Source organism: Bacillus rossius, chromosome 1 (assembly GCF_032445375.1).
Source record: "Bacillus rossius redtenbacheri isolate Brsri chromosome 1, Brsri_v3, whole genome shotgun sequence".
In the NCBI taxonomy this organism is placed as follows: domain Eukaryota; kingdom Metazoa; phylum Arthropoda; class Insecta; order Phasmatodea; family Bacillidae; genus Bacillus; species Bacillus rossius.
In genome coordinates, this window is record NC_086330.1 from 94,401,563 (window position 1) to 94,423,787 (window position 22,225).

General features: G+C 34.8%; 1 protein-coding gene across 3 annotated transcripts in view; it reads left to right on the top strand.

The window, feature by feature from the left end:
- Window positions 1–20,181, top strand: part of LOC134540265 (uncharacterized) — a 112,073-nt gene extending 91,892 nt beyond the window's left edge. The window contains exons 10-11 of one of the 3 annotated variants that reach the window (XR_010076437.1): window positions 1–4,213; window positions 13,444–20,181. The exon at window positions 1–4,213 is cut by the window's left edge and continues 17,035 nt beyond it. The gene's annotated coding sequence lies outside the window, so the exon portion shown is untranslated. The other 2 variants (XR_010076436.1, XM_063382924.1) reach the window with 2 other exon arrangements.
- The last annotated feature ends 2,044 nt before the right edge of the window (window positions 20,182–22,225 follow it).

A 22,225-nucleotide genomic window follows, 5' to 3' on the forward strand; every position in this document is an offset into this window, starting at 1 on the left:
TTCAAGAGAAACACTGCACGCGTTGTTCCTTAACTCACGAATGTACTCAGTCACTTGCGCATCCACTTCAGGAAACTTCCCACGCTTAGGCCCTCGGAAAGCTCGCCTAGATGAACTTGTGTTATTCAAGTTGTCTTTTTGTTTTCGCCAGTCAGGAACAAGTTTTTCTCTTACTGAAAATTCTCTTTCCGCGGTCTGATTTCCGTGCTCTTCTGAAAATGTGATTACGCGCAACTTGAAAGCGGCAGTATACGAATTGTATTTACCCATATTCTCACAAAATTAACTTTCTCAAACTCTGCAATTCCTGGTACTTTCCACTCAAACGCAAACGAGATAAAACAATGGCATCACAGCATCTTATCTTCCACACACATTCCTTCCTCCCACACGGCCAATTAGGAAATGCCGCTCAAGGTTGGACCAATGATAAGCGCCACACGCCACGTGAAAGCAGGCTGTTCCATTGTGTTTACGGCTGTTTCGATCGCGCCACACGCCACATGAAAGCAGGCTGTTCCATTGTGTTTACGGCTGTTCCATTCGCGCCTTGGTCGCCGTCAATAAATTAGGGTGCTACGATTATAGAGGAAATCTTAAATACCAAATTCATTAACTCAAACAATGGGTGCGACGGTTATGCGATGGCGACGAATATTCGAGTAAATACGGTAAGTTTTATAACCTCAGCTACATATTCTGGATCTGCCACTGTTGTTTTAGTGTCGTTGGCTGCTGCTTAGTGCCACCACAAAATATATTTCATCATAAGGTGGGGCAATGCTTAAGATTTTTTTAATGTGTGCATTTTTCTAGTGTAATATCATCCATGCGAAGTGCGTAAATAATTACATAGCTCTAGGAAAGAGCTTGAATCCTCTGTGGATTGCAGCACTACTTAACAATCTCATGGAGACAAGGACTATGCCTGTGCCATCCATATTGTAGTTTTGTGTTAATATGGGACATTTCAACTGACTTATGAAACATATTACAGAAAAATTTCATTGTAGGTATTTTATAAAGTACGTAAAAATTAAATAATTGCCATAACTAACAACAAAGAAATGAAGTAACAGCGTTTGAGCTGGCGTAGTTTTCTTGTCTTTGACGACCACATTGTGCACATGCTAATGACAAGATTTATTTGATGTGCAAATTATAGAATTATTTCCACAATTCTGCAAAAACGTCTTGGCTGATTCACGAATATGAGTGGCTACTGTAATGATGCAGTTAGTGTTTGGTCCTGTAACCTGTTATGTTTTCAGATAAATATCCTGCATTATTGCTACTATTGTTATCACCAAAAGCTTTTTAATGTTTTCATGTTGCTGATGAACCAAGTGTGTATACCAAAAATATATTGTACCTGGCATTTATGATGTAACTACTTTACAAATGTAATACTCATATACTATTAATGCAAACATAATTCTAGTATGTATAGTGTTGATGTTAAGAAATGACAAATCACTTTTAAAAGGGTTATGAATTACTGCTTATCGGAAATCTCTTAAGTTGTGTTTTATTATATCTCAAAAGATATAAGCTAGAAGATTTTTGCTGTTAACAATTGTTTTAACGAAATTGCCTTCCATTTATTGAAGGAAATGTGTATGGAGTTTTGCAATTTACGTGTTTTGTAGTCGGCGAGTTGAAATATAAGTATTTGTGTTACATAAATGTATATGTAGCAGCTGTAGTGTTTTACATAATATGGTACAATTTGCTGTTTAAATGTTTCAAAGAAAAATTATATATTATTATACACTAATGTACTGTGTCTTGAACATTTTTCCAGTATTTGTCATGTTGGTATACTATCAGTTCAAAATGTAAGCTTCCGAAATGTATGTGTTCATAATGTATATTTACGATTCAGTTTGTCCTTGTGAATTTTGCATGTTAATGGTTGATAAAAAAGAAATTTATTGAACGTGATACCAAAGACATTTCAATTACCAAAAGAGTTTGTATACTTATCTTTTAATTAAGGGCTATCAGAATATTGTGATATGATTGTGTATGTAACTTGCTATATGTGCTGTGTTTAAGGTCACTTGTAGATCTTCATCAGTGACTGGTTCTCACAGTACTTAGTGTGTGTGACACCCTATTACATTTTAAAAATAAATTAGTATACCAGTAAGGTTCTGCGAAGCTTCGAGAATGTCGAATCTCGAATCGAATCTTTGTTTAAAAAGACTCGTGCCATATTTCACTTGTATAAACCATAAACACAAACGTAATTTCCGTGCATGCACACTGACAAAGGCACTTGTATGGCATTAAATACAATGCAACGAATTAATGATGTGACGAATCAACCAACATTAGTTTGCTCTTTCAGGAATAGCTATTCATCTCCATCATAGCGTATTTATTTCCGACAACACCAGAGTGTTAAGCCAATGTTTACTCTATGGTTTATATTACGTTATCCTGCAAGTTAACAGCAGCTCTGAAAACAAAAGCCAGAGCTAGTTTGCATCGCGCCCACCAGGATGTGCTAGTGATGACGAATCATGGCGGACACGCATTTAGGAAACACAGAAGGGAATTACCTTAACAGGTTAAATAATTTTTCTAATAATAGAAAACATTAAGTTTATTAGTTTTTAAAATCTTAAAAGAACTAAAATATAACGCCCATAATTATGACATTTAATAAGTCTGAAATGTTTTTAGCGCCTACTTAGGAATGTTACGACCAAGACCAAAACTTCTTATGTAAACAATGCGGTACGAGATTTTTTTAAATTATGAAATTGTAAAACGAATTATTTTGATTAACAAAACTATCTTATGAAGGGGGAAAAAGTGACTTATTTGAATAACGCTGTTTTCTTGAAACGAATTAAGTAGGGTGCTGCAGTGTTTGTTTAGATAATTAAGACAAAACAATTTTGATAACAGTGTTTTTCTACTTTGCGTTAACAGTGTTTTTTGGTTATCCGTGGACCCATTACCCCGGATAATCGGGAGTCTACTGTATTTGGAGATGCAAGACTGACTATGCATTGCACATACGTGAAAAGCTATGCTTCATCAGCATCATGTGATCAAAGTAGCGTGCAATATTCTTGTACACGAATGCGATAGCTGTGGTACACATACCCCAATACTCCGGGTGTACTACAGGTTTTGTATGTAACATCGTCCAACAGACATGACTCCCGTTGACAAAAGGCAACATAGTTATGGTACATTATGCTAAATTCGTCTGAGCGTACCACAGAATGCGAACTCGTAAAATATCTTTTTGCGCAGTGTTTTGTAGTGACTTGAAACATTTACTGCCACATAAAACCGATACTATTGAATGTTTAATATACTCTAATGCGTTAGTAATTCATGTTATTCACTTTTACTCAGTTGCAGGACAACCAGAATCTACTTAATTATATTTTACGTCTGCTCGGCCACGCTTGTCTACCCTAGCAGTGTACCGTCTGCCTTGGCCATTGTTTTACTGTATTGGACATGGATACAGTACTGATAGCAATGGAAGACCAAAGTACCTCTGAGCCTGAATCGGTACAGAGCGGCAGCATCCAGCCAGAGATTGAGTCAAAAACAAAACGAAAATTGAACAAGTCTATGTGGAAACACTATGAAGTTGTGGATGAAAAAACAGCAATGTACAAACATTGCAAAAAGAACATCAAAACTCCAAGTAATTATGTATATACTTTACCGAATATCGTGGTTGTTTAATTTTTTTGTTAACTAGATCTGTGCAGCAACATAATATTTTGACCTTTTCTGTGCACATTGAATAAAAATTAAAACAAAATATTAATGTTTTAATGAGTAATTGCTGGTATCATTGTTAATTATTTTCGCTTAACTAAAATTTCAATTTTTATACTGGATGTTAAAATCTGTAAATTGTTTACATTTAAACTTAAACGTTAATGTGGTTTAAAAGTATATAGGTATTTTGTTTTTATGTAAAATTCATGCAAATATGCAATACATTGAATTATTGAATGTCTGACCTGCTCCTCTAGGTACAACAACGTGTCTTATTCTTCACATTCAAAGATGCCATGTAACTGAATATACTGAATACCTAGCTGAAAAAAATGTCTCAGTCAAGTGTCAAACTTCAGCAGGGAAAAAATTCTCATGGGGCAAAAAATCAGAAAACACATCTATGTTTTCGAAAACAACTCCACTGGATCCAAGTAGCAATGAAGCCAAGAAGGTAACAAATCTTATTGTCACATGCTTGTTTCATCATTCCTGCCTTACCATTTTGTGGAAGAACAGGGATTTAGGGATTTGATACATAATTTAAAACCAAACTATGTAGTTCCATCGAGTACAACCTTCTCAAGAAATGTTGTGCCTACTATGTATGCAAACAAAAAAGAAAAAAATCATTTGTGTCCTTGAAAAAGATATTGCCCAAGTTGGTTCCATTAGTTTAACAACAGACAATTGGACGTCACGAGCAACAGACAGTTATGCTTCACTGACATGTCACTATGCAGTTGACTTTAATTATAAAACAATAGCTGCAATACCCGGCGTTGCCCTGGCTGAACACAGGGTGAAGGGGACTTTTTCGAAATCAGATGTAGTTAGTAATTATGTTCTTAATTTGAATGTCAAGTGTGAAAATTAATTTATATCACTTTCAGATCCCGACAGACGTTCTGCCAGTTTATAGTTATTTACCTGGTCTGTATGTAATTTAGACTTTATAAAGCAATATAGAAAAAAGCTGAAAAATAAGAGATTACTAATATTGATAAGATTCCATTATCTAGCCAATGCTCGGCCTGCATTGCAATGACTCATTCAGTTTTGTTTTGTAATATGTTTGAAGTACATAGTTCCACATATACAAATCATCTATCCATCTCTATATACATATTTATCTCTGTCTACATCTATATACATCTATGTATCTATCTCTATTTATCTCTTTATATCTACATATATACTTCCCACTATCTCTATCATCTATATATGTCTATATAGCTCTATACATCTATAGGTATATCTCTTTATCTAACCCATTTCATTCTCTATACCTCGCTCTATCTCAACTTATCTCTCCGTCTCTATCTCACTCTATATATATATATATATATCACTCTATCTTTGTCTCTTATATTTAAATATATTGTGTCATGCGTGCGCACTTATACAACAAAAACAGACGGAGTGCCGCTATATAAAATGAAATAAACAATTTTTTTGACACAATTCGTGCTCCAACTATTGAAAAATAGTTATACCGTCTCAGTAGCCTTCATGGACATGCGCATATCGAATCACCAAAATTTCATCGCAATCGGATGAATGCTATAGGAATGCATACGGTACAAACAAACGAAAATTAGACATGACAAACGCATCAAACGATGGTACGTTTAAAATTCAAGGCAACTCTATCTATTGATGAAGTTAAGAACAGAACTATTATTAGAGCCTTTATTTTGCTAGTCACTGCGAGCTCCACTAAGCGGACTGGTCTCACCAAGGAGAAAAGTACTAATTTGCCAGACCTTACTATGTGTATGATCATGTGTTAGACATAGATAAATGACACTCACTCACTGTATGTCTATGACCTATGATTTTTTCTGTTATAAAATGAAATTATCACTTTTTCACTCCCTTAGGGATGGAATTTCATATTAATATGGGGTCTATGTGTTAATCCAGGTTATAAGCTAGCTGTAGGCCAAATTTCATTCAAATCCATTCATTAGTTTTTATGTGAAAGAGTAACAAACATCCATCCATCCATCCATCCATAGTTACAAACTTTCGCGTTTATTAGTAGGATTTATGTTTCGTATAAACTAGTCTATAAATGATGTTAGGAGGTAATTTAACTTTTGAGTGTTGGTGACACTGACTGTGGAAGAATACCGTTACCAGGCGCCATTTTCTGTCTGTTCGGTTCGTGTTTTTTGAGAGTTCGTTATGTGCGGAACTTAGGAGTAACTTCGGTGGTTGGTTGAAGATTACCACGAACAATGGGTGTGCCGTGCACACAATACGTGTTGTGGGATGTAGGACTGGTGCGGTGACGTGTGTATGGACAATTCCGTGAACATATATCAGTCGCAATTACTTGCGTGGTCCTCCGGTGGAAGCATGGATTCAACTTTAGAACAAGGGAGCGGTACCGTTCGATGGTAAACAATTTACTTTGGGCATTGTTGCAATTGAAGGCTCACACACATCTGCTAATTTGAGGAAACTCCTGTCAGATATGACTGCCACTTGGAACATTCCTGGACTTGAAGAACACATTACTGTGAAAATGCATACCATTTATGGTAACTGACAATGCACAAAATCTACGTTCTGCAATTGAGAATACAAAGTGGATACATAGACCATGTTTTGCTCACTCTCTCCAGCTGGCAATTAAAGATGGTATAGATCAGTCAGAAAATGACAAAAAGGTACTAGATAAAGGTCGCACAGGGTGTCTACTGGTCTTCCTTTCCAAAAATCAGTGACTTTTGGTGACTTTTTTTTACTAAAAATTGTATTAAATTAAAACGGATATTGAATATAGGTCTAGTTTACTTATCAACAGTTAAGCTTATTGTTAAATAAATGGGATCACATGCAGTTTAAAATGCTAAACTTGACCTTAAAAAAGTTTTACTTTAAGCAGCTTTGGAGGGTAATGAAAAATAAATCCAAATAATCGATAATGACTTAATTTACAAATAAATAAATAGGCGAAACTAACAGGTATTTGAAATATAGTCTGTCATTTATAAACATATTTTGTTCCTAAGTTTTTTCAAATCCCTGTCTATTTCTAAGAGTTCTTCTTTCTTTTCTTCCAGCACTTTTTTCTTTTTCAATTCTAAGAGCGTAATTTCATGTGCTGCTCTTTTCCTTGCATTCACAGATTCATCCTCTTTAATCTTCTTCTTCGTCAGGTCATCTCTTCTTTTTGATGCAGCATTTCTGAAGTTTAAAATCATCTGTTTAGATATAGTATGAGAAAAAGTTTCAATTCCACCTGTAACATAAAAAATTTGAGATTTAAAATTATTGATAAAGAAATATTTAAGTCTAACTTACATTCAGAAAGCATTTCTTTTTAAACCCACCTGGAAGAGAAGACACATGGTCATGAACAAGTCTTTGGGCAACCAAAGATTTCTCTTGAAGATTTTCCACTAAGAACTCCTTATTGAAAGAAAAACTTCTCTCAACTGCTGCATTACCATGAAAGCAAATCAAAAAATGCTGAATGAAAGAAACAAACAGGTTATGGGCATTCTCCATTGCCGAGCTTAGCAGTTGAAACAAAAACTTATCTAGGCTATCCTTTTTCCAGTTAAAGAACTTTGTTGCTTTCAGAACTTCAGGAAGTGCACAAAACTTAGCATATTCTCTTAACACAACATCCCCATCTGCTGGTGACAGGTGATTGAGAGAAATAAGTTCTTCAATGGCAATCTTGGCCCTCGAGGTTCTGACATCTTTGACAATCACTGAAGGAGATAAGCAAGTGGACCCAAGCACAATTCGCTTCCTTAAAGGGCTTTTCTCTTCAAGCTTGGAAAACAACTGTAACAAAAACTGTTTGCAATCTGCTTTAAATCTAAGAGAGTGTAGTTCTTTTACTTTCTTTAGGCAAAATGTTGCTCCAAAACCAATTTCAATAGAATCTGGCATTCTTAGGTCAGTCTCATTTTTGACATTCAAATGTTTTAACTGGGATGCACTAACAACCTTTTCCATTGCAGATTTTGTAAACACTCTACTCGCAATGTTCTTCATCAACTGGAAAACTTCTTGATAAAGAAAAGGCAGTAGGGGATCGTTTCTCTGAAAACATGTCAAAAATTCTTCCAGCTCTTCAGATATCATGGCAGAGAAATGTAGCTTAGCTTCTAGTACTGGGTCTTCCAACAAGGCCTTCTTTACCACATGAAAGTTCTGGGAGTTTGGAGGATTCTTTTCAATCTCTTTGTCTGTAACGTATTTCTTCAGATGTGGAATAATTTCTGAGCACCTTTTCATCACAGATGAGTTTTCAGTCCATCGTATGGCACAGAACTTTTTCGGGAACATTCTGGAGCCAGTGATCTGTTGATAAACTGCACGACGAGATGGGTAGTTCTTGAAAAGACTGTAAAGTGCTCTAAGAAACTCATTAAGTTGCCAACCAACTTTTGCATGAGCTGTTTTGTATGCACCATTTACAATGTGCAATGAACAGGTGCCTAAGTCCAAGATTTCTTTTTCGCTGTCAAGAGTACATCTCATGTAACTTTTCAGGTCGGAAATCAGTTTCAAATTAACATTGGGTCCATCAGTTGCAATTTGCACCAAGCCTCCTAGAGACAGGTCAGCTTCTCCAATGCATACAATAAGATTATTGAGCAAATCTGCAGCTTTTGAATGCTCCAGGAAAGCAGATGTCAGATATTTTGTACAAACACAACTGTTTTCTGCATCCCAATACTTTACAACAATGTCCATTTGCCCCTTTTGGCAAACATCGTTTAAACTTTCGTCAATTGACAAAGCATAAAATGGGCTTTTCTGAACACTATGTGACACACATTTCGCAAAATGGGGTCCAAGTCCATATGTTATGCTGTATGCAATTTTATCCTTATGCATTTTCATTTTAGAGGCTAGAGAGCTATCTGGGAACATAATGGGAAACAGCTTCACTGCTAATTCTCCCGAGCGGGATGAAGCATGTGTGAAAACACAGTGAGTTGCCCACACAATCTCTGCTTTTGTCACACTGTCATTAACTAGGAAAGTTGACAGCCTTGATGGTTCAGCAGTATGTTCTTGGCTAGAAGCAGACGTGCTAGGCTTAGGTTCTGGCAAAGATGGACTGGGTGTATTAGCCTGAGGAACACTCATGGAAGGCCCGTCAGTATCCATGGGTATAGCTCTGAAGGAAGACAGAGTTTTTTGTTTTCCAGATTTCAGGCAACTGGAAAATTCACTATGCTTCTTGCCTTTCTCGTGGCTTTTTATTGCATTCACACCAGAGTGGGACACATCAATTTGTTTTTTACAAAGAGAACAAACCAAAAAATTTATCTTTGCCTTTTCTCAGCCAAGTTCTCCATCCTTCTTCTTCCAACCACATCTCTTGGAAGTGGCACTTACCCGGCATCTTGTAAAAAAACTGTTATACAAACACTTCATTCATTAAAAAAAACTGTCAACATAGTGAACCGTGGGGCAGTCTACAACTATTGAGCCTTGTGGGCGGTTAAAACAGATTGGCCTACATGAAAATATACACACTTAACCAACTCACTGTAATTTTAATAAAAAATAAATTACCGATTGTTAATTAGTGAGAATGGGGCCCATTTCTACTTCTTTCACAAAGAAATATCATTACAAAAAACGCCGGCCGTTTACTAATTGTAAATAATGCGTCATAAAACGTAGCGGCCACGAAATCAAAAAAAAATAAACTTAACCTCCCCAAACTGTTGTACGCCGGCATATTATTAATTATAAATTATGTTTGGCTGAAACATAATAAACTATAACTGCAAGGACACCAAAAAATACCGTCCGCGAATAATCCAAACAAACGCAGTTGTTTCATGTGAGAGCAAAGCATATAACATATTGCCAACATTGATCGAAGCGTAGGTGAAAGTGAGAACCAGTCTAGCAGTTACAGCGTCATTATTTAAAAAAAAAACATATTCCTACATACAAAACCTTACATCCTCACTGAATAAAAAAAAGGGCGGAAACGATATATCTGTTCCTTAAATAAATAATTAACAACGCAACAGCTTTCGAAGTGTGCTTGTCAGCCCTGGGCGTCCCACGATACTCGCACGTGGTACAAACACGATTATTATCCTACACTTAATGTTTGGGTTTGCTCTTGTTGGTAAGATATATGGTCCCATTGTACTAGTACGTACACAATAGTTCTCGTACGTTTGTTACATCATGTAATCGATCGGTATTCTTTTCTCCTCGCTTGCACTTGACAAAGAAAAAACACTACGGACGGCGCAGTGAGATAGATAGCGAGAAAGATGGATATTTCAGCCGTTATCTCTATCGAAGGGAGGGCAAGTAAACAGGTGTTCCAGAGGTTTTTGCGAGTTACATCACATTTATGTTCTCCACAAAAAAAATCGGTGCCCTCTTTCCAAACTTCGTGACTTTTCGGTGACTTCCGTGACCCTACCCCAAATTCCATGACTTTTCCATGACTTCCGTGACTTCCGTGACCAGTAGACACCCTGTCGCAGTATTGTTGCACACTATTCTAGGAGTTCTGTTGCCTCTGCCCGACTTGAAGCTGAACTGAATGCCAAAAACTTGCCATGCTTGAAGTTAATCAAACATTTTGACACACGTTGGTCTTCAGAGTTACCAATGCTGGAGAGGCTGATTCCACTTAAAGAAGCTGTAGTAGCTGAACTGACATCTTCCAGTGCAGACATTGTTTTTCAAATACTGAATGGAAGCTTGTTGATAGTGTGGTTGGTGTGCTAAGACCATTTTCTGAAGCCACTGAAAATGCTTGTGGTAATTTATACCCCACGGCAAGCATGATAATTCCAACACTACACTGTCTAGATGCAACACTTGTGCTATTTGTTTTAAAAAAACTCTTTTCAACCAGGGGTTCCTTTTGCCAGATGTTTGATGAAATGTTTGAAATCAAGATTTCTTCTGTACAAAAAGGATAGTGTCAATGTCATCTGTACAATTGTTGACCCAAGGTTCAAGGATGCTCTCTTTAGTCACGAAGAGAAGGTGAATGCACACTTCCTCCTCAAACAAGAATGCAATCTTTATCATCCACCTGAATTCAAACCTGAAGAATGTGAAAAATCATTCATTTCCTCTTCATAATTGTAGGCAGCACTAGATGATATACCTATGCGAGAAACACCACCACCTCGACAGGAAGAAGCAGAAATCACTATGTACTTGCTTTACATCACCCTGTGTAGCAAGAAGTATTAACCCATATGAGTGGTGGAAGCAAAACAAACATCAGTACCCAAAAATTTCTGAAGTTGCCAATAGATATTTGCCCATTCCAGCGACACAAGTTGCAAGCGAAAGAATGTTTTCTGCATTTGGCAATATTGACAGAAAGAAGGGAGCTACTGTGTCCAGACCATGTAGAGCAGCTGACATTCCTTCATGATAATTTTAAGAATAAATAATCTCACCTGTTCCAGTTTCACTCCAAGTCCAGTGATAGAAATATAGCAGAACTGAATATTGAAATTAGTGTCACTGAAAAATAAAACTTTACTTCATATACTGTGCTTTATATTAATGAAGCTGCCATTACTGATATTATTTGTTTTAGTATTCTACATTTTGTGTCTAGAAAGTCAAATATTTTAGGATGTGCTTTTTTTTTTTACTATGTCAAGATTCAGTGCACTAAAAATGTATGAAATTAAGGATTTATTAGTATGCTTTGATAATTGACCTGTGGTTTTAGGCTTCTTTGCTTTAGTCAGAAAGTAACTAGCTATCACTGATTGTAAAACTGCGTAATATATTATGAAGCATGTAAGAAAGTGTACTTATTTCTTATTTGTCTTTGTTTTGAGTGTATTTATAGCTGTAAGTTTTACCAAATTTGGAAGAAACTACAAAGTTTGTGTATTTTTTATTGGCATTATTATTTTTACATATTGTTATAAAAGTGTTGGTATTATTTTAAAGTACTATTTACAGACTATGCATGAAGGTCTACTTTTAATATTACAAGCATGCATATAACAATAGTTTTGTATTTTATGCAACATAATATAAGTATTAGTTACTCTGAAATGATATTGCAATTGCAATGAAAAATGATAAATAAAAGGTTTATTGGGTAACATATTTATGTACAAAATTAGTATTTATTACTGTTGACTAAAATTCAAAGAAAAAGATTTGAGGTTCGGGTATCTTTAAAGATTCGATTCGTGATTCGATTCGAGATAAAAAATCCTAGATTCGCAGAAGCCTATATACCAGTCATATAAACTCTATTATATTGAGAATATGGTTTTACCTTGGGAGTTTACGTTCGGAGTCGTGATAACATTTAAGAACACAAAAGTACCTCTTGGTGTTCCTTACATCCACTTTTATTAAAGATTTTAAGTGCAGCAGGGGAAGCAAGGAAGTTAGCCAAAGTAAAAACGAGGGAACCTTCAGAAACCGGGTAAGTTTGAGAAGAAATTGGTGCTGCATTGTTCCCAGTTCTCAGTCCCGCCGGTTCTCGGAAAATTAAACGGCACCGAGAACTTTATAAACAATCTTGGTACCACAGATAACACTGAAAGCTTAATGCAGCTAAACTTTCCCCGGTGAAAATACAATAGAATTACAGAAAAAACATAGTTGTAAGGGGACTTATGTTGCATTCAATGAACATGTCTTCTAACTACCCTTCAAGCCCGTAATGAAAGAAATGTTCGTAAATCTTTGAAATTTGTCAAAGGGCAGACAGCAATAAGTCTTCCTCCCCTTCCCCCACCCCCTTGTGCCAGCCCGCCCAGATGGCAGATGGAAAGGTGCCTCTGGCGCTGGCACAAAATGTCTGAACGTAAAAAAGAGTTCTTAGTGCTGCAATCCCCTGTGGTAAAATATCACAGGCTCAATGTACTTTTAAAAATCTTAAAAACAAACTACTCTACAGATGTTACCTAATATTTTTTACTAGATTCAGCTGCACTACAGGATGTAGGTTCTGAGGTACTTTAGTTATGTATTGAGATATTAATCTGTTCTCTAGGTACTAGGTGACTTGTGGAATTATATTAAAGTGGGGCACTTAGAAGTTATAAAGAACAAATAATGCCATCTTCCTGTATCTTGGTGAGACTGGAAATTGGTTGATAGTTAGTCTAGGACCAATAATTGATTTTTAGAACCGCAACGAAACCGAGAACAGGGAAAAAATTATCACCGACACGTCACTAGCTGAAATGATTGGCATACTTAATGTAAAAACTCATTTACTTAAGTTTTGCACCAGTTACGTGTAATAAGTGGTTTATATTCAATTGATTTTTATTGGCAGAAGTCAATTGTTTAAGTAACTCCAAGTGACCTTTGTGATATTATCTCGTTTGTTTTTGGGAGCCATGTGCAGTGCATACTTGGAGTTTCAGGACTAGTGACTACATCTTTTGGAACTTGAAATAACTGCAGTAGAACTACATTACCAAGTACAGTTCAAGGTGTTAGTTCCATAATCTATCATTCGGCACATTCTGCAACCCGGCTCCTACAGATCCACTTAGTTAAACATTTTTGTCTTTTTTCATTTTAGGTTACAGTCCACAGGTACATTTACAAATATTTGAAGAGTAAAATGGATTCATGGATAAACAGGGACATTTGCAGATACTTACAATCATTGGGTCAATATTTTCTCATTTAAATTACAAATGTTCCTGTAAATATTTACAGTTTATTCCTCTGGTGAGAAACATGGAGACAGTGGTGAACCATTCCCATTACGTGTGGTGCCATGAATGACACTTTCGAGCCTTCAATCAACAGACCAAAGCGATTTACCCCAAAGCACTATTTAATGCAAGTACTTAAGTACAGGGTACAGGAGTGAGGTAAATGTTCTAGGTATGCTAAAACATCAGAAGAGTCATATTCATAAATTGTTTTTTTGAAGCCATGTATTTCAAACTAGTGATGTGTTATAATGGAAAAAGTGACAGTTTTGTCGTATAAATTTTTGTAATACGAATAACGTTATGATGAAAAATGTTAAAAATAGTTAAATTGTTTGCATGGCAAAACCAAATATTCAACTGTTTATGAAATTTTGAACGGGTATGTTGTAACTACTCAAGAGTATTTACTGTTATGTGTGTCATATTATTATTATTTAATTGATATTTAAATGTGAGTTCTAACAACCCAGGATACACTTTTTAATTTAATCCAAACTCCTAGGCTTGTTTCTATTTGGTCATCTACACATTTCTTTGGGATAGTATTCAGTTTTATTACAGTTCATGAGCCAAGCATTATGTCATAGACAAAATTATCGAATCCACATCGCTCTCTGTGCTGTGGTAACCAGTCTTCTTTGGTTTTCGCCTGGGGTTGCTACGACAAGTGAGATATTAAAAAAGGAAATATGGCAGTGTATGGTTGGGAGAGAATGTAATATTCAGCAATGGTGAAATGACCTTAGTTCTTGTGCTAGTTTGCGTGTTCTTACATATTTTCGGCACCCTACATAGACGATAGATATTCTAAGATAATCATAACTTGCGATATGCATGGTTTGCATATTTATTAAAATTTCATCTGTTTCTACCCACCCATGTGACGTCTTGATGTATGGTTCCTGCCGAAACGACCAACATGGGTCGCCGACAAACCAACGTCTCGTCCGATGAATAATCTGTCTCGATTCGGTGAGACCATTCCTATTACTTCAACTTTTCAGATGCCGAATTGATTGCTGGAAGCCTAGTTCCAGAACAACTATAGCCAGCCGTAGTCTAGTAGTCCATTCCAGCATACGCCTCGTAGCTGCAGTCCATGAGGGAATCACCTAGTGGTCCTGAAGAATGATAACTCCAAGCTTCTACCGAAAGAGCCGTGTGATGTCCCTCCCCAGTGATGTGTTTACTTTATATATACTTTAGGAAAATTGCCCTATTAAAATATAACATATTTACAATGATAACCGGTTTTAGCAAAACATTGGGTTTTAGGAATCTCGCCAACAAACACACATAGTTAATGATTTAAGGTTGTTCAAGGAATTAACATATTAGTATCAAATTGGTTATATTATATAATCTTTTATATATAGATTCTGTGACACACATTCTTAAAAGATTGTTCACACAATTCATATATCACTTTCTGTAAAATATCGTTATCTTGATGATTAACTATGAAACGTGCTGGTTAAGCTACCAGGCATGCTTAGTGAAATACAGCTGTAACACCAAGCAAATGTTAAAAGCTTTATTGACATACAGGCAGAAAGTATATATGAGATTACAGTGTGTTGAAATATCTTTGGCGGCATGAAAGGAGGCAACACACATTATTCATACGAAAAATTGTTTAGCTGCTCAGCAAAATGAAACTTTGAAAAAGAAAGTCTTAAAAGTAGACAGAAAAATGATTGATTGATGAAATAAACTTGCTATGAGAAAATTTCATTTGAACAAACAATAAGGAATTGCCAATGCTCATACAGGAAAACGGTCTTAAGAAAATATTGGAAGAACCAAAAAAGATGTGCTTCTTAGTTCTTACATAGGAAAACTTATTAAAAGGATAAATAAAAATACATTTTTATGGGTTAATAGTTGCGATGTTCACATGCACAGTATTGAAGTCTAAATGGAATTACATAGAGGGAAACAATTACATTAGTAAAACCTGGAGAAATCTTAGATTATGTTTGCTAATTGTAATACATTTAGTAACTGTTGGGAAAATGTATTTAGTTGATGCTATTTCATTCTACCGTTTCATTAATTATTTCAAATCTGTGGTTGGGATGTGAGTCACAGGGGTGGAACTGCTAAGGCTGTTTGAATAGGTGTTGCAGAAAGTGGTATGAAGGGAAATATGTCCTACCAGGAAACGGACTAGGAGTATGAAAATATTCTAAGAACAATACAAGAGATATATAACGTAACGGTCATTAACTCTTTTAACACCTGTGCCCTTGAAGGCTTGGGAGTGAGGGCGAGTTGATAGAACAAAGAAAGTTTTTTTTTTTCGACTGCTGAATGCCTGAATCAGCACTGGCCATGAGATAGAGATATCTGGTTATCTTTTCATCCTTCCTGGTAGCATCTGCCAATCAAGTCATCGTGTTCAGTTTAAATCACATTTTACGTTCCTTTTCTAATAGGTAATTTTTTAAAATCCTGTCTGCAATTAAGGAAATAATAATATAATATAATATCTGCCTCCCGCTGCTGCTCAAATCGGGCTGATGCGCTACGGCATGGGCGCAAATCTGTAGGATTTCCAGGGGGGGGCCCGTGAATTCTGTGGTTTAAGAATTTTGCGCTAGAGGTCAACCGAAACAAGTCTTCTCTGGATGATAAGCTCGTATGTTATACACTTTATTTTTACGTAAGTGATATTAACAATAAAGCAGAGCAACATATGTTTTAGTAATTATTAATTAATGACTATAAGAAATGATCTCTCAAACATGTTTGAATAATTTGCTAACCTAAATACATAAAATATCCATGAAAAAATCTATTAAAATAATATACGTGAATATAACGCTGTCCGTCCGTCTGTCACCAGGCTGTATCTCATGAACCGTGATAGTTAGACACAAATACTAAAAACATAGTAAAATAAATATTTAAGGAGGCTCCCATGCAACCAACGTGATTTTTTTGTTCGTTTTTGCTTGATATTGAAAACGGCAAAAGGTAGACGCTTGAAATATTCACAGAATATTTAGTTATATATTCACTTTAAAATAAATATTTAAGAGGGGCTCCCAATCCCATACAACAGACATGATTTTTTTTGCAGTTTTTATAGATAATGGTACGGAACCCTTCGTGCGCGAGTTCGACTCGCACTTTGTCGGGTTTTTTAATAATTACTGCGATTCAAATGCTGTTTGTGAAATTCTTTGTTCACAGTTTTTGATGCGCCCTAAAAACCCAAAGCTCCAAAGCTAATAAACGGATCAACATCAAATGAACGATCAAATCATATTAAAACCCTTAAAGACTCTTTTATTTAGTAAATGCATCAACCAGGTAAAAAAGAAAAAAAAAACTTAATGACACTAATGAAAAATCTCGTAGATAGAACTATGAAATTTATCCTACAGCTAATTGAACCACATACATTTCTCGGCTTATTTTTAATATAATCAGTATTTTGGCAGTGAATATTATTTAGTTAAAATATACCGCTTGATTAGTTATTAAAGAGACGCGTTTGCTTCCTTATTAACTTAAATACGGATGTGTAACGTTTAAATACTTCTTTCTCAATCTTACTTTTGTTTACTCGTGCAGTGTTGCAGTTATCAAATAACAAATGTTATAAAGTGATTATCGGCCATGAATTGTGAAAATTATCGTTTGATAATAAAACGGGAGTGATTTTAAATTCCATATTGACGAGGAAAAAAATTATTCCCTGTATATTCACATGTAACGTACAGAGCAGCTAGCCTTACAGAATGGAGATAAGCTAAAAAAAATTCCAGTAATGGTATATAAGTTTCAGTTCGTAAATAAACTAAATTCTGCTATAATTACTGTTAAAGTATTAAGTTGTTTATTTACTGGAAAAATAACGTTACATAATCACTTAAATAAAATATATTACCTAAATAATAGTCACTACTTATAAAACAATCAAGCTTACCAGGTGAGAATCAGATTCTGTTTTCCGTTTCTTCCGCGTCACGAAATTATCCATGTTGATGTTTGCCAAGAAAGCAGAAGACTGGCGCACACGAGAGCAAAACCACTTTAAAAACAGACTACCTACCTGAAACCTTTAATACTGTCGTTTCAGAGGACAAGGTAGTGTGGGTAACAATGTGGAGGAAATGCTAACGGAACCCTACCCTAGCTTCGTCCTTTGGAATGAACGGTTTCTAGGAAATAAGGGTTTCAAAGTTCTCACTGGAAAACTCCATACCGTGGCTTTCGCAGAAGGGGTAGGGGAAAATAACAACGGAACTCAAAGGTAGGAATATAAAGCATGTCAAAGTGTCTGTGGTCGTTGTAAATAATAATCTGATATATATATATATATATATATATGTGTGTGTGTGTACACCATTAACTTTAAAATCACGAAGTGGGCCCCCCCAAGGAGGGGCCCATTAATTCCAGGGGGGGCCCGGGCCCCCCTGGCCCCCCCGGGATCTACGCCCATGCGCTACGGTAATAATCATGTTCCCGATTATCTATTTAATAATTATAAAAAATACTTCATGAAATAACTAAAAATTCATGAATATTATTGAATGAAAACAGAAATTTGTGAATATGATCATTTTCAAAGAAATTAGTAAGTTAAAAATTTCCTGAAATATTTAACTTGCATTAAAACTATTTCCTACTGTTAAATAGGGTTAAGTAATTTTTCCTAAATTTACGTGACCCTTTTTTTCCAGGTCTGCACAGTAGTTGTAATTTCATGTAGATTGTTTATGTTAATATAAGTTAGCATAATCAAAATTATAAGGATGTAAGTGTACTTACAACTGTTTCTCAAAATGGGGTACAAATATCCTTATCCACACGAACATAATTAATTTGTACCGTGTATTATCAAAAAGTAACACATGTATGAAAGATACGTTTATTATTTACGGTCAACCTAGCTGAAAATGTTGCATGATACGTGAAGTGAAAACATACTAGGACCAAGTTCCATAGTTACCATAAATGGCCTGATACATATTGTGCAAGTTAAATGTTACGGTACAATAACTTCGAATGTAGTACCATAGTTGCTGTAAATGGCCCAATACATATTTGACAAGTTAGATGTTACAACACTGCTTGACGTGCCACGCATCCATGAAAAAACACCTAAATTTAGTGTACATGCTCACTGTGGGCATGTAATGGGTCAAGATTTATGATAGAAAACATAAATTTTTTTGTGTTACTTTAGTGGTTTTTAAGTGGGCATATTTAATAATCCCAAAAGTATTAAACAAGCGATGTTAAGTTTAATGGCAAGGGAAACTTTTGGTACTGTCTCAAACTGTTTTAATGTATTGTGCTTTATTTTATAACTCATAAATGACCTAACCTACCTTCCCTTAACACCATTTCCAGAATCTAAGACTACAAATTTCATGTTCTGAACCACTTGTAATAATTAAATGTTATTTCAGCAAGAAAACATATTGCTTAAGCCTGTAATTTGAACATTTTAGTTTACTACATTAAAATAAAATTACTGCAAAACTTATTGTAGATTTAATTTCCAAATATTACAGTATTTTTAAATACTTCAAACAGGATTTAAAACATATCTCGGTGGCAGACCTGGTAAAGCAGATTTAACTTGTTTTAAAAATTTTTATAAATTTTTCTTTAGTATTACCATTAAATTTGATAATCCAATATAGCAGGGGTCTCGAATGTGTCGAATTAAAGAACTTGTTTAAATCTGAGTATTCATTTTCAAACTCCTGAAAGATCTTTTCATTTGATATTTGAGTATTCAGTAATGCCATTTTTTTAATAAAAAGGTTTTAGGGGATTTTTCTTAGGATCTTTATAATGTGAACAGCACCTTGAATGTATAATAGTAAAATTATGGTAATAACTTTTTGTTCTGTACATTCATTGCAATGTTTTACAATTTTCACAGTTTTTGCTAGTCTCTAGTATTGACACCAAGTACCCAATTAACCACCCGTGTTTGTATGTAACCTTTATTTTTAATTCCCCAAGAAGAGTTCACATGCAACTTGTAGCTGCATGTTAGTTGCACAAGCTTTTGACAGCTCTAGTCACCTAGTTCCTTTAATACGGTTTTTTTTGCAGCCTCTTAAGAGTTCAATGCAACACAGAAATGATCAGAATTTTTGCGACAATTAAAAATAAACACTTCCAAGTTTTCTTTTTTTTAAATGATTTACGTACTCCACGTTAAAAAATATTGCAACAAACATCAGCTCATGAATTGGGCTGTACATTTTCTTGCCGTCATATTGGCTTACAGCATGAGAGGGTGTTCACACACACATTCCTGAAAGGGAAGCTGTCTTTTTTTTTAGTTTTGTTTTGTAAAGGAATAAATTGTTAATTTTCAGGAAAGTGTATATTATTTTAATGTTCTCTAGTGAGGTGTTTTCACTTGCATAGCACAGTAATGAAAGGGTTGCAAAGATGAGATGTGTTTCAAATCTGTGTGTTGTCTCCTGCTTACCTGTTTGTGGCTGTTTAACACTGCATGATTTGACTTAGAAAAATGCATTTTATGTTGAATTAATGATTTTATTGCAAATGAACTTTTTTATTATATATAAATTTTAATTTCTAAAAGTGTTATTGCACTGCACATTTGGTAATACAACCTTTTTCTATATATTGTTTCTACTTTTGTTTTAAACATATGTTCAGTGCCAAATGTTATGCTTAATGCAAATTGTTAGAATTCTGAGGAAGTAATAAAAATGTTTGAGAACACGTAGGTTGTGTCTCGTGTCATTTTTGTTGATTTGAAATGAGGAATAGCACTTTTTATTTGATGTTGGGGGTGGGTAGAAAGAATTTCATAACATTGTAATAGAGTAAAGTTAAATGTTGAAATATTTATAAGAAGGGGTCATTTTTCTGAAAGGAAGAGTGGATCGCTTATCATGTATTTTCACATAATAGTCTCATTGTTATTTTGGTGTATAAAAAAAGGGGGGGGGGGGGGGAGAGAGAGAGAGAGAGAGAGAGAAAATTCCATTATGTTTTTGGTCCCATGGCTAGATTCAGAGTGTTTTATGTAGGTAGTAAATATAAGAGGATCAAAGCATTGTGCAACAGCAATTGGATTTCAAGTTGCTGTCAGGCAATTAGATAATTATAATGGAAAAAATACAGTAAGTACAATTACAGAAAACTCATTTAAGATGTACCTGCACAAAAGGATTTCCCATGCTATATAGTCACATGTTTTGGTCTTAACATTTTCTCAATAAGCCATAACTTTTTTCCTTATAAATTATGTATTTTAAAGTTGAAAACATTTTTTTTCCCAATATTATTTATTTAACAGAAATACAAAGTTATTTGATGTGTAAATTTTCTTTTAAAGAATTTTTAAACTGTTATAATATTTATCTGTTTGTGTTCGTCCAAGGTGTATACTGCTAATAAGAATGTAGACAGTGCTAGTTGGCATTATTTACGTTTGGTTATATATAGAGTGCATGCACATAGATATACTGTAGATAGCTTGCTGATTACATGCACTGCATGCGCCCTGTCTAGTTTTGAGTAAAATACATTTGATAGTTTGAACTCTTTCTTCGTGGTTAGTGGATACTATGGTAGTTATGCATTAGTTCTGGCTCAAGGTTTTTCATTTTACTATTTAAAGTTAAAGGAAATATGTTTTTGTTGTATGACTTATTAATTTGAATTGTTTGGCGTGCTTTTGTGCACACTACTTTTGAAATTAATGTACTTTCCATGAGTAGGTTTTTGTTTTGAATAACATCACCCCATAAAAACATGGTCTTCTCACATAAAATTCACACCCCTACTTTTCAAACTTGATTTTAGTATAAAATGTGAGATGATTATATGATTAAACACGGTATTTCTGTTATCTATTAGGTTGACAAGAATGTCCTGCAATTAATTGCAGTAGCTTCAGTCCTGAAAACCTGACTAGAAAATAATTAAAAAAAGCAAACACACTGGTGTAAATCTTCAAAATAAATTTTTATATTCTGGATTTGTTAAGCATTTGCAGTAGATTGACTATAAACTACAGTGGTTAGTTGCATAATTGTAGCACATTTTATAGTAAAATCAAGTTTTAAAGTAGGGGTACAACTTTTATGTGATAAAAGCATTTTTTGTTAGGTAAAGTTATTTATGTAAAGTAATTTGAGTATACAAAAGCATACCAAAAAATATAATTTAATAATTCATGCACCAAAAAAATTTGTTAAATTTTAAATAGAAAAAAAAAAACCTGACCTTAACTAACACATAATCATCGTAGTACACACTTCCCATGAAAGAGCGTGAGCTATCAAATGTATGCAACTCGGCACTAGACAGAGTGTGCACATTGCATGCAATCGGCGAGCTATCGATATCAATATTAGATTACATGTGTGCGCTCTATACGGGAAGCAACATAACCAAACATGAATGATGCCGAGCGCTGGCTACATTTATATAAGCGGTACACAGCGGCAATGCAAACGAACAGATAAAGGTTATAACGTTTAAAAAGTCTTTAAAAAAATTTTTACACATCAGACAACGTTGTATTTCCGTTAATTAAATAAGTGGTAATGTCCAAATAAATATTAGATTTTAACTTTAAAATACATTGTTTTATAAGGGAGAACAACCTACACAAAGCACTCGTAATCCAATGGCAGGACCAAAAAACAATGCGATAAAACACAGCAGATGTCTACAGAATCTGCTTTTTTTGGTTCCTAAAAATGTTTCAAAATTAAGTCTCCTAAATATCTAAATAATAATAATAATTCTAATTCTAA